The sequence below is a fragment of the Oreochromis niloticus genome, linkage group LG3 (assembly GCF_001858045.2).
Source record: "Oreochromis niloticus isolate F11D_XX linkage group LG3, O_niloticus_UMD_NMBU, whole genome shotgun sequence".
Taxonomy (NCBI): Eukaryota; Metazoa; Chordata; class Actinopteri; order Cichliformes; family Cichlidae; genus Oreochromis; species Oreochromis niloticus.
In genome coordinates, this window is record NC_031967.2 from 24289642 (window position 1) to 24303646 (window position 14005).

General features: G+C 37.0%; 2 long non-coding RNA genes across 2 annotated transcripts; both read left to right on the plus strand.

The window, feature by feature from the left end:
* Nucleotides 1-1289: 1289 nt before the first annotated feature.
* On the plus strand, nt 1290-2271 carry LOC112846247 (uncharacterized). Its single transcript, XR_003219137.1, has 5 exons — nt 1290-1335; nt 1472-1487; nt 1567-1658; nt 2059-2109; nt 2217-2271. It is a non-coding gene; the product is annotated as an uncharacterized LOC112846247 (long non-coding RNA).
* Nucleotides 2272-2370: 99 nt separating this feature from the next.
* On the plus strand, nt 2371-3318 carry LOC109201293 (uncharacterized). The gene is made up of 4 exons (XR_002061321.2): nt 2371-2437; nt 2794-2856; nt 3066-3128; nt 3240-3318. It is a non-coding gene; the product is annotated as an uncharacterized LOC109201293 (long non-coding RNA).
* The last annotated feature ends 10687 nt before the right edge of the window (nt 3319-14005 follow it).

Here is a 14005-nt window from a genome sequence, read left to right on the forward strand (position 1 = left end):
TGGCGATCTTTTTTTTTTTTCTTTTCTTTTTTAATCTTAAGTGCACGCAAACCAGTAAACAAATTAAAACAAATACTGTTGATAAACTATAATACAAAAATGACAATTAACATTCTATAGACCAACAAAAACAATATATATTATTAATATGTAAACAATAACCCCCAAAGTGTCTAAGTCACGTGACGTGTCAGCGCAACACTGAAACATAAGAAAGGGGGGGCAAAGTGTGCCTGCTCTCCGCTGTCACAGGAGCGGCGAGTCCAGCGACCTGGCTGTTTCGTTTTTGCCGAAAGCACAGCGTAGCAAACAAGCAGAACTCAAAGTAAAGAATCGATCTAACCAGGCTAGTATCGATCCGATACCGATCCCGACTTGGGATCGATACTATCGATATTTGGATCGATCCGCCCACCACTAATTCAGTCTCTTCTAAAGCTCAGCTCATGAGAGGAAATGAAGCAAACAGAGTTATTAGTGTCTCACAAGGAGGTCTGTACCACTGCAGAGGAGGGAGAGGAGATCCAGTTTACTACACAGAGGACAGCCAAGAAGTTCAGATTAACACAACTGGTGAATTTGGATTCAGCAACAATGTTGAATAGATTGATGATTGAGGATTACTATGAAGGCCAAACAGCATTGTATTTCATAGTAACCTCTTTGGCATTGTAATAATGTTCTTATTGGAAATGGTTGAACATGAATAGTCATGTAAAATGTGGAGTCTAGAGAATCAGTGTCAGGAATGTGATCCAAGGAGGGGAGACTAGGTGGGATTATTAATGTGAAACAACCACTTTCAGCAAATCTCCAAATCAAAATAAATTCACAATTAGTTCTGTAGCAATTCTACAAGTAACACAGCAAGTAGTATAGAACAGGAGTCACAACATGAAACCACAGAGCAGAGTCATGCTGACAGTTTCTGACAGGAAACAGAAAATCTCAATGTAAACATCAGTTTTTGTGTTTTTTATATTAAGATTTGACTGTTCGACATATTTATATAATAAAAGTTTTTAAAGCAGATTTACTGAAGTCAACATTTTGTGTTCATTGTGGGGAATCAAGTCATTTAAACACAGCAGGAGTTGATTCAAAGTGATTTCTAGTCGAGGGAAATATATGAACTGGATCTTTTTCAAGAGAATTTTTATAAAATGATGTTATGAAATATAAAATGTAATTAAGCTTTATTGTTTGTTATTACAGTAACTGTGTCAGGAGCTGACAGCTCTTCATCTCCTGTGTGGTTGGTTGTTGGACTGGTTTGTGGAGTCTCTCTCATTATTATTCTCCTGCTCTTGTTGTATCGCTGCAGACAGTCCAAGTGTAAGAGCCTCTTCTTTTCATGCTGTATTAGAGAGTTTATTTACTACATACACTTTAATTATTCACACATATATGTGTACTCTTATGGAACAATTTACATCACAAACATGTGTAATAACATTTGTCTCTTTCACAGATTCCTGCTTCACCAGGTTGGTAAAATACTTTTTATTATTATTTTAAACAAACATCAGTTACTTTTGAGTTTATTGTGTTTATTTCATGTTTTAGGTGGATCCAGTCTGAGAGTCACAGTCCGGGCTCCTCCACAAATCATGGAGTCAACCAGAATGAAACTCATGAATACAACTCTCTTCATCCTGGTCAGCACTTAAACCGATCTTTATTATCATTATTAATATTGACTTTTCATTCAGTCTCCATTAACAGGAACATTTCTTAGGTTCAGTTTGTGCTCAGCAGTTTTTCAAAGAACATTTATCAAAATCCAGTTGGACAAACATCCAAATAACCAACTGACTACATCCACAAAAGATCAGAAACAAACAGGATTTTACAACCTGATTGTTTCTTTAACTCGACTGAAAGAATCCACAAATGTTATTGTTTCATATCAGAACAACACAAACAGTAACACCATGATGGGTTCATGGTCTGAAAATATCTGATAGTCCTGGATTTGACTTAAACACAACTAATAAAAATCTTTCTTTGACTGATGACGTCAAAATCAAACTCTGACTCTGGTTTCTTTTCATGAAGGTGATGCTAACCTCTATGAATCCATCACACAAGAGGAAGACACTGGAACTGGTACAGTTTATATTTAGAAAAGCTCAGAGCAGCTAGAGATGCAAGAAGCTTTTGATTTAAGGAGACTAACTGCATGTGATGTGTTTACAAACATTTTTATATTTCAGGTGCAGATGAACCCCGAGACGTCACATACTCTCTGATTACACTTCAAAACATTGGAAATAAGAGTGAGTACACAAAACACTCAGTGTAGAAAAAAGCCTGGTAAGTTTTTACAATATTTAAAATGTTCTAATTATTTTCATTAACCTGATCATCTTAACAGGGAAGCATCATAAACCAGAGCAGAGTGCTGTTTACTCTGAGGTGAAGACGGGAGCTGCAGGTACAGTCACAACAGTCTCATTCAGTGTTTGTACTTGAATGTGTCATCACATCATTATATTGCAGGTAATTATAGGTCAACATGGAGTTTAGTTATTCACTTACCAAGCTTAGCTACTACATACGACCACTACACATCAGCAGAGTTGAATCTTATACACATCGAGGGCCGTTCAGAGTTTAGTGTAAGTTTGTCTGCTTCATATACAGAATGATATTGTTATTGTACAGTATGGTATTGTCCATCTATATGTCCCCAAACTACATAGTTTCTCTCATGTTTTTACTCTGTAGTAATGTTCTTGTCATCATATCTGTGCTGAACAAATGTGTCCTGAGCTCTGACGTCTCTTTTAGAGGACAGTCTGATGTATGCTGAGGTCAAACAGCCCAAAAAAGAAAAAGCCAAGAAAAACAAAGGTGAGCAAAGTCTGCCATCATCTCCACTGAATATTGTTCAACATGTTTATCTGCTCTTAAAATGTAAATCTGTGTATTTTAATATTTATATTTATGTATTCATTAGTTGGTTAATAAAATCTACTCTTTTATCTTGCATTAGTGGAGACATCCAGTTTCCTCCTGGTTAATGATATTATTGTTTTCAATGATCTTCTCTTCATTCACAGGAAAATCAAGTCCTGCAGCTGATGCAGCAGTTTATTCTGAAGTCACATCAGGAAGCTCTCTCAGTAATTCTGCTGCCATGCAGGCTGATTTATTCTCCACATTATTAAATGTCTTCAGCTCATAATATCTTTACATGTTGGAAATCACTTTGTCTTTTTGTGCTTGTCTTACAGGTCAGTGAGGAGAGCTGTAGCAGCAAAGCCAAGAAGAAGCTTTTTATGAAGCCACTCTTGCTCCTCTGCTCCCCAAATATCAGACATGCTCAGCTTTATGTACAGTTACAATATTAAATCATTATATCATACAGTTTAGTATAAAACAAATGGAGGTGTATTCCTATTTAATATTCATGCTCTCTATATTCAGTTATATTTCATAAAGATTTTGTAATAAACCTTGAATGTATCTAACATGTTCCAACAGCAGTGAGAACAAAGTGTGAAATATGTGATCTTTAGTATCTGACAGCACAACTTAAAGTCAGTGTTTGCAGTGTTTCACAAGTAAATACTGATATGGGACCAACAAATACTTTAACTGTGTTTGTCTAAAGATCTTGTACATTATATAAATAAGAAATATATGATAGGCAGTGAATACATTTGAATATATGAATACATGTGTTTTATGTATCTATTTTGTCTCTGATGTTTTTATTCATCTGTTGTTAGAAGGGAAAAAGTAAAATCTTTTTAAAGTTTAACTTTTAATGTTTATGTTTGATTTTTTTTTCTGTATGAGATTATCCACAAACTAACAACACAAACACGTAAACAGTTTGCATCAGCGTTGTCATGGAAACTGGAAATAAACAGATGTGAGTATTATCTGCAAAGCGGTCACTAACAGTACAGAGCATGACAGCAGTCTGCATGTATCTGACACAGAGGACTGAAGTAGAACATTTACAGAGAGAAGCTCTCTGTGTGCTGCTGTCACAGGATGCAGTCAAAGGAAAAGAGAACTTGTACATGTGGTAAATCAGCACAACTCAGAGAAGTCGCAGTATTATAATTTTCCATAACACTCACTTTTGAGCATTAACTGTTCACACAAGAATTTATTAATATGACACAAATATCAGAGGTAAAAATCCAGACAGGTTCAACAGAGAACAATACAGAAACAAAACATCTCTTTGACCCTGCAGAGTCTCATTCTTTAGTCACAGTAAGGTGGGATCCTGTCAGGAGGAGGGCACAGGTCAGGGTCCTGCTCACTCAGGTGTATACTTAACCAGCTGGGTCGAGCTAGCTTGGCATTTTCCTCTGCAAAATCACCATAAACACTGCTGATCATGTGCTCTAATAACTCAGCTTTATGTGCTGTAGATGGGTTTCCCTCTTCACTATCAATCATGCACTTGTCTTATAAAGTGGGAGAGCAACAAGCACACTGGTGACTTTTTATTTTGTCCTGTCACCATTTGTAACTAATTTGTTGACTTTCAGTTATTTTAGTTTCCAATAAAATCTCATTTTTAATCATGTTCTGATGTTATATGGTCTGAATGCAGTCCTGTGTTCCCTGTAGATTTAATTAAGTGGTAAATGCAAAAGTAACAGCATGTTTTATGATGTATTTAATCAATTATAAATGCAACAATGGGCGTGATATGTTTTGGGGTTTTTTTGGTAACTTTTATTTATCAAATACCAGACAGTTATAAAATACAAAGGTACATGCAGAAAGGATGATCTACCCCCAACCCTCCCCCTCCCCTGGTAATTGGAAAGTAAATATACTACAGAAAGATGTGTTAACCCACACACTTAAAAAAAAAATAACAGCAAGGTGCTAGTGCTAATCCTTGTAAATTAATATTAATATTAATATTAATGGCTACTTGCTCCTTATTCCGAGTAAATACTAGAGTATCTTAAATGAAGTAATCTTTTGAGATGGGACAGCAACTGCCGGTAGAAACAGAAGAGTTTGTGCACAGTCGTATAATGGACTACAAAGAGATTTCTCTAGCTGGTAGTTTTTCTAAGTATTTAAGCAATGGTTTCCAGTGAACAAAGACTCTATCAGACAAGCCTCTGAGGGAAAACTTTATCTTCTTCACTTTTAGGAGTCCTAGAATGTCATGTAAGCAGTTTTTGATTGATGCCAAAATTCAGAAACTTGGGGCATGCCCAAAACATGTCAGTAAGGTTGCAAGGTGTCTGTGAGCATCTATTGCATTTGTCATCAAATTTCTCTGGGTAAAGTTTTTTTTTCTTTACTGTAGTATAGTCTGTGGAGGACTTCATATTGTATTAATCAAAGTCTGGCACAACTGGATGACGAATGAATGGCCCCTACAGCTCCCTCCCAGAACGACTCAGAGAAGCTCATGTGGAGTTCTGATTCCCATTTCATCTCAGCACTATGGAAACAGATTCACTGGGTGGAGAAACTAGTTTGTAAAGGTAAGCGATGTGGACCTTTAACAGGGTATTAGCTTTAAGAACCAAGTCTATTCTGCTTGGAGTTGGAATATGTGGGAATGAAGTTGAGTGTTTTTTTTTTGCAAAATGTCGCAGCTGGAAATAGTGAAGAGAATCAGATTAAAGCGAGAAACAAATTGATTGAAACTTGCAAAAATACCATTTATGTATAAGTGACGCAGACTACAAAGTCCTTTATCTTCTAAAACAGAGAATCTTGAGTCCATCTTCGCTGGAACGAATAACTGATTGTTGCAAATGGTGGTTGCTAGAGGGAGTGTGAGCCATCCGAAGTGGCGTCTTATTTGTGACCAAATTTTTAATGTTCCAGCAACAACTGGGTTGGAAGATAAGCTTAATGAGAGTGACTGTAAGGCATCGCATGCTAAAGCACGTAACAACGAGGATCAGGAGGCCACTTCGCTCTGGCACCAATTGGTTTGAGAGGACGTGCACCACGATAATATTTTATGCATGTTGGATACCCAATAATAACTAATTAGATTGGGCAGCACTAATCCTGCTCTATCCCTATAAAGAAGCGAGCGACTAGCCCTTGGACGTTTGCCGGCCCAAATGAAAAATGAAATAGCTTCATTTACAGCTGTAAAAAATGATTTAGGAAGATAAATGGGCAAACACTGAAAAACATTTAGATATCTTGGTAATACGTTCATTTTTATAATTTGAATCCTACCAGCTCGGGACAGCAGTAAGTAGTTCCATCTTTGTAGATCAGACTTAACCTTTGTTGTTAGTAAGATTCTGTTCTCGCATTGTTCGCAGAGATGGTGTAATTGCAATGCCGAGACATTTGAACCCTGAGTTGGCTATTTTAAAGGGTATAGTTGATGTAGGTATGTCTGCAGCCATTTGGTTAATAAGGAAGTATTCACTTTTGGAAATGTTAAGCTTGTATCCAGATAGGCGTCCAAAGGAGTCTAATACTGCCAAATGCGAGGGATATTTGATAAAGGATGATTAACATAGAGAAGCAAGTCATCTGCATAAAGGGACACCTAATGTTTTATACCCCAACTATCAATCACTCCGAATCCTTCCACCATCTTTAAAGCTGCTGAGAGTGGTTCAATCGCTGATGCAAATAGTAACGGGGATAATGGGCACCCCTGTGTTGTTCCCTGAAAGAGTGAGAATGGAGTGGAGCTTTGATTATTTGTGCAGACAGAGGCACACGGAGAGGAGAAGAGGAGACAAAATTATTATTAAAACCAAACTGTCTTAGGGAAAAGAGGAGATAGGCCCACTCTACACTATCGAAGGCCTTCTCGGCATCAAGAGATATTATGGCTTCTGAATGTTAGAAGATGTTGAAGAGAGGATGACACCGAGAAGTCTTCTTATGTTGGAATGTGAGCGTCTTCCCCTTATAAATCCCGTCTGATCCTCTGAAATAATTGAAGGCATGATCGATTCTAGTCGCCGAGCTAAAATGTTTGCGAGAATTTTTCCATCCACTGGGAGGAGTGATATTGGTCAATAGGATGTGCAGTTCAATGTGTCCCAATGGGTTCAATGGGAGTGATATGTTTTAACAATATACAGGAACACATATGTGGAGTTCCAGATTACTTACAGATTTTTACTTAAATCTGACTCCAATACTCCAAAGGACCTTCACAAATATACAAGTGATGAGTGTTAATAAATGTAATGTATAAAAAAGCAAAACATTGTCTCACATGGTTGATTTCATCATTTCATCATTGTGTCAGACATAAAATCTTAGGCTGCTGACACAACACCTTTATTCTGAAAGTGCCATCATAAACAGATGACAAATTAAAGGAAAAGTGTGTCAGTGAGGTGTGTGTGCATCATGTGCCTCCAGAACAGCTTCAGTGTTTCTTGGCATTGATCGTCAAAGTATCTGAAATTCTGATCTAGGGATGAACAGCATTACTTTAGAAAATAGCCACTTTTACTGACTCACAGGGACTTTTCCCTGATATAAATGGACCCTAACATGGCATCAAAGTCCCACAGCCCAACTACACCCTCGGGGTAGAGGTCTAAGGTCAGGATATACATGCTTGTCATGACGCCATTTACATAATTCTCATTCTGCACAAAAAAGCCTGAAGAACAGTTTGTTTTGATTTATTCAGATGCAGTTTAAGTGCTCCTAGCTTATATAGTTACACTTCAAACAGATTTACTCTATGAAGCACTCTTACTGCATCCTCACCTGCTGGAGAAAAAGGACATTAGATTCATCTCCAAACCAGCACATGTGGGTATTAAATGAACTGAAAGAAGAAAAAAACATTAGAAAAATGGACAGTTAAACGTTTTTTTTGCAGGGGGTCAATAATGGTGGTGTGAGAGGACTTTAGAGTTTTTAAAGGAAACAGAAATTCTGCAGCGACTCTGAGGCTGAAAGACAAACAGTATTTGGAGTCTGCTGTTACCATTCCAGCTGTGTAGGTGGCAGTAATACAACTTTATACTGGTTCTCAGCCACTAATGAAAAAGAAGAAGTGAACTTTTTACAGCTCTTCACAGCTTACTGTTATTAGTGTATTTTTATGTCATTAGATCAGCAATAATTTAGTTTACTAACATGTTTGAAGTGTTATTAGTATTATTGCTTATTGTAATTATTGCTGTTATTAGTGTAATGGCTTTAGGACCCAGGGGATCAAAGGGAGGGATCAAAAAGGAAGTAGAGGCAGGCGCTCTTCTTCTTCTCTCCTTTGTTCTGATGTGAGAATGTGGACTCTGGTTGTGGTTTTGGAAGATTTGGATTTACAAATATTTGGAATGTGAACATATTATGCTGAGAAGATCTGGTTGCATTTAAGTGATCATACTGTCCTTCAGCAGAGATTCAAGGTCTACACTGAATGTTTTTTAAGTTATATATTTAATTAGCTTTGATGTATTTGATGTTTATTGCATTCTGTTTTTGTTGTTGTTGTTGTTGTTGTTGTTGTTGTTGTTTAGTAATGATTAAGAGGACATTAATGATATTGCACAGCAAGCAAGCAGTTAGCTGAAGGTATTTGGCTGTAGTGTTTCACACTGTCAGGTATGCTAGGCTGCACATGTGATTGTATCACTGTTTCGTTGTCTCACTCTCTAGTTTGTTTTAGAGTAAGGGTCGTATTTTATTTTAAAACTGATTCTTTCTTTATTCGGTTTGTCTTTATGTCAACTGGGCCAGGTGCAATATTAGCCAAGTAATATGCAATCCCTGAGTGGGGACTAACAGATCATAGGAATCGGCCTTGCGTAAGTGTTTATGATGCACTGATTTGCTGTGTCTAGAATTTTGTTCTAATTTGTTTGCAGTGGTCCCAATTATTCCCTTTGGGAAACACTATAGTTAAAAAAAGAACCTGTGAGCTTCCTGCTGGTGAGACTGAGTTATCAGGTGACATTGCTGGCATGTTGCACCATTAAAGGTACTGAGGGGTCATTGGTGGCCTTCCACTGTGATTTTATTGCAAATGCTTTTAATAATAAAACTGTACAAAGATTTGCTGATACAGACCTGCTGTCTCGATTATCCTGGACTTATAACTAACTGAAAGTTTGTATGACTACACTCATACAAACATCCTGCCAGTTAAAATATTATCCTATAGGATCAAGGCCTTAGTGTCTGTGTGTTTTTGATCACTACATTAGTGTATTTGTGTTATTTGATCAGCAATAATTCAGTTCATTAAAGTGTTTGAAATTAGCTGAATGACTGAATCACAATTGAAAGGTTTTGTTTGTTGACCCTGAGTGTGATTATTGTGCTGCTGTTACAGCCCCATTTCTGTTTTACTTCTCAGCACTGCCATCATGTGTCTGAATACACTGTGCACAGTCAAATGTAATAACCTCAGTGAAAGATCTGATAACATTTAATGTCGTTGATCACCAGGGCAGGCTGTTTTTGACCTGTTTGCGTTTTTGAATAAAACTCTTGAAATTCTTTGCAAATGGAAAATGTCATTTATTTGTGATGTAAAACTTTTAAAGCACTGAAAGGAAAATCTAATAAATTCAGATCTGCAAAGAAATGCATTCATTATGTTTTATTCAAGAGGCAATATCAGAGAGTATTACAAAATTAAACTGCAAACGATAACGTCTTTACTCTTCTGACTGGCCTACATGTGTGTGAAAGACTGTTGGTGGTCACCATCTATTCTCCCACAGGCTTATTTTTATCCACTGACAGGCCTCATGGTTTCTGGTTGAGCCACCATGAACAGAGGAAATGCAGCCTGTGGTTTCAGCCTGAAGTCTTCAGTGTAGCAGATGTTGTGTTTCATGTTATCAGCTCACAGTAGAGAGTTAAGATAAGACTTTATTGATCCCACGGCAGAGAAATGTGTGCGTTACCAAAGCTCAGGTACAGACAGCAGAAGAATACAAAGGATAGAATATAAGAATATAAAGATTATAAAGAATATAAAGTCAAGAAATACAAAATAACTAAGATGATACACTATATACAACGGTAGCTGAGGTTCTATGTACACACATGCACAGTATGTGTTATGGATAGAGGGTTGTGGAAATATGCAAGTAATACATTTCAACTATTCTGCTGCTACTATTACTATATAAGTGACAGATATCTATAAGTATCTATAAATATAGACATGTGCATGCAAGCACATGTAAAAATACACATGCATCCATACACACTAAATCTACACACACACACACACACACACACACACACAGGTTAACAAGGAACGCAGACAAAGAGCACAGTGGAAATTTGACCTGTCTGCATGACACATGTTTATATGATGTGCCTGTACTGGAATAACAGTGATAATTATCAATGCTACATTAAGTATCTCAACACTGTGTGAAAACAGACAAAAGTAGCATCACTGTGGTGATGACAGAGTATGTGGGCATCAAGAGAAGCTGTGAAAAGTTGTTCTCATGCTGAAAAGCAGAAAAGAGTCTCTGCATGAACATGCTGTAAATATTCATTTATCTATATAAAACAGTCTCTCGCTAAAGAAAGAGATTATTTAGTAAATTCAACATCATCGTTTTTCACTGAGAAAAAATCTGTAAATGAAACCATTATTTGCACCAATGTTAATTTATTCAAAGCTAATAACTGAAAACAAAATTACATTTCTTCATATTTTTGCTCAGTGTTTAAGAAAGGTTTTATGTTCCACACACTGTGGGAAATACTGTGTTAATATTTGTGTGTGGTATCACTGTTAGTGATGACATAGCTGCAGGCTTTTCTCTACCATCTCTGCACTTAGAAAAAACAGTGACTTCATTTTTTCCATCTGCCTGCAGAACTAAACTGAGGAAGAACAATTAAAGCTAGATATGAGCTGCCTTCCAGATCACATGCTTTAGCCCTGATAGCTGACAGCACAGGCAGATGATGAGGAGACTGTGAGACGTTAAACAGGCAGAATACAGAGCTCAGAGTTTTAAAAGATCAGCGTTCTGGTTTGTTGTTCTCAACGCTTCTTAAAACATGAGAAAATATTTACTGACCAATTTTTTCATTGAAGCCCTTCATTTTACTATAAATAACACCTTGGTGTGTAAATTGTGCTTTGATTGCTAATTTACTGTTTATAGTTATTAATGTGAAAAAGAAATGAAAAAGGATGACGAGTCGATCCTTTTATGTGCAGGTAAATGAGGATGGAGAACAAGTGTGTCACTCTGAGCTGTGTGTGTGTGTGTGTGTGTGTGTGTGTGTGTGTGTGTGTGTTTTCCAAACTTAAAGCTCCTTTTTGTAACAATTATACACACACATCGCCTGCACATTTGAGTTTACAGAGACTATTTCGTGTGTCTGCAGTGATTGTTGTATTAATCCTGTTAGCTCTGCTGTGTTTGTGTGGAGTTGTCCACTACAGAGATACGGCCTTAGTTTGTCAGGAATGTTTGTTCTGTTGAACTATGTGGGAAACAAGGGTGTAATTATTATCGCTGAGTAAATGAATATGCTTGGTGACAGCGTTATATTTAATTAAATTGTGCACAAATAACTTTAGATATGGCTGCATGGATATTGTTTATGTTGCGTATGATTCTTATTGGACTGTGAAATGTGAGACTCTCACACTGTGATGCATTTGCAGTGTGTTTAGAACAAATCAATGTGAATAAATAAAGGTGAGGAAGATCAGAAAGAGAGGAAATCACACTACCTGTCGTCCATTTCATCATTTACCTGTTTTTTCAGGACCAGATATAATCTGCTGACAGACCTTTAACTAGCCGCGTGTTTCATAGGTCCAAATCTTTGTAAATAGCAGACGTAGACACACGCACACACACACACACACACACACACACACATGCACTACGTTGCACTGAGTTTTCTAAACACATGTTGTTATTACAGTGTTTCATCTTTATTTGCAATCTCTTTGTTTTTTGTATTGTTGTTAAATATTGAGTGAGATTATCAAGCTGTCTTCAGATGGTTTTAGTGTTTTTCTTTGATATGCCATCAAATAATAAACTTTACTTTGAATTCAAATGTTCTCATTTTACTTTAGTTTGTGAGTCACACACGTCTTTAGAAGAACTACACAGTGAGTCACTTCCTGTGTTTGGGGTCACAACCAAACGTAAAAGTAGAATTTCAGCACATCATGAGAACATTCACAGATCTGTGCTGAGCTTAAAGAAACACTGTGACTGTAGAACTGATGATATTTGAGCTCAGAGTGTGGAGGATGAATTTCAACAATGTTCCTCCAATAAACAATATAAGGATTACAACAGATTCATAACGATGGAGAAGATCTGTGGTCAAATAAGAATAAAAAAGGATGTCTGGAGGTACAGAACAACTTTTACAACCACAAGTCAGAACGGTGCTCTTAAGATGAGGTGAATCTATGACACCATGAATGTATCAAAATGCTGGCTGAGAAGATGACTCTCAGTCTGCAGAAGAAGAAAACTCCAGCAGGATCCACAGGACACGACAACAAAGACAAAACTATGACCTGCAACGTGTGTCGCTAAGCAACAGAGCACCTTTGCATATCACAGAGAAAGGTAGGAACACAAAACAGGAAAGAAACTTAAATGTTTGCAGTGGACAGGAAATGTGAACACGTCACACAACTGCTGTGGTCAAAGCTACAGGAGGTGTTTGAGGTTGGTGTAAAAGGAAGGAAGCACAGAGAGGTGATAGAAGGAGGAGCTGAATATAAACTCTGGTCTTATCTACATTAAGTGCAGCTTCTCTTTGTTCTGCATTTATTATCAATGCAAAGTGGAACACTTTGAGATTAGATGCAGATCAGCGTGCAGGGCTGGACGTGAGGATGGGGCACTCTTTGCTCTGTTTGCTGGGGTTATTCTGTGAGTACAATACACACCTTTACTGTTTGAATGGCAGCGATGAAGGAAAATGTTTCTCACTGGTGACAATTACAGTGTATCACTGCTTTAACCTGTTTACCTGACAGCTTCAACACAGCAGACTAGTGACTGTTTAAACTGTTGCATACATTACATTTACTGTTCACACTTTTTATACATTGTTTGAGTTTTAATGTCTTTTTAAATATTTCGTCATGTTTTCAGCCTGTTTGACAGCTGATTGAAACACATAAATTAGGTGATGAGTAATAACTGTGCAATCTGAAGATTTACCTTTAAAAAACAACCTCAGTTTATATATTTATTGTGATTTTGTCAGTTGTATAATGTCTGATGATGTTTCATTACTTTAGTGCTCAGTACAGTCATCCATGGAAACACTGAAGGTGAGAAATGTTTTTTCTTCCATTTATATCATATGTGTTGATCTTAACTAGTATTTAGCTTCTCCTGTGTTGCTCTAAATGACGTCGTCTGTGTTATATTTTGTATCATAAACCAAACATTTCATTGAGATTATTGGTTAAAATGTTAATATAACCATGTTAAGTGTGTGAGTACTCAAACACACACCCACGATACAAACTGTATATTTACTGAAGAGCTGTGGCTTCATACATGTGGATTTTCTTTTCATGTTTATCTGATCTGAAAATATCAACAGTGTGTGTAGTGCAGATTATCTCACTGAGTTATGTTGTTGGCATGTATGCTGGATTATATAGTGGGATTTTTTTTGATTACCTCTTGGAGTTATAAAACACTGATGACAAATTAAAGGAAAATCCAATATCAAACATGGTAACAAAATGCTGCTCTGAGCTCAGTATAGAGTTTGTTACCTTCATCCCTCATTTGGTGTTTTGATTAGAAGCTGTCTAACACGTCACTCCAAAGTCTGTGTAGATGTTCAGTGTGTTGAATTGTGTGGCTGCAACTCCAACTCCAAAAGATGACTCATATTATTTAAAATTTGCATCAAACATTCAGAGCATCAACTTTATACTTTTGATCTTTTTCTAAATTACAGAACTTGGAGTGAAGGCCACTCTGACAGCAGACAGATTAACCATACCAGCAGGGGGCAGTGTGACACTGACCTGTGATGTAAAACACTCTGCTGACTTTGAATATGAGTGGTTCAA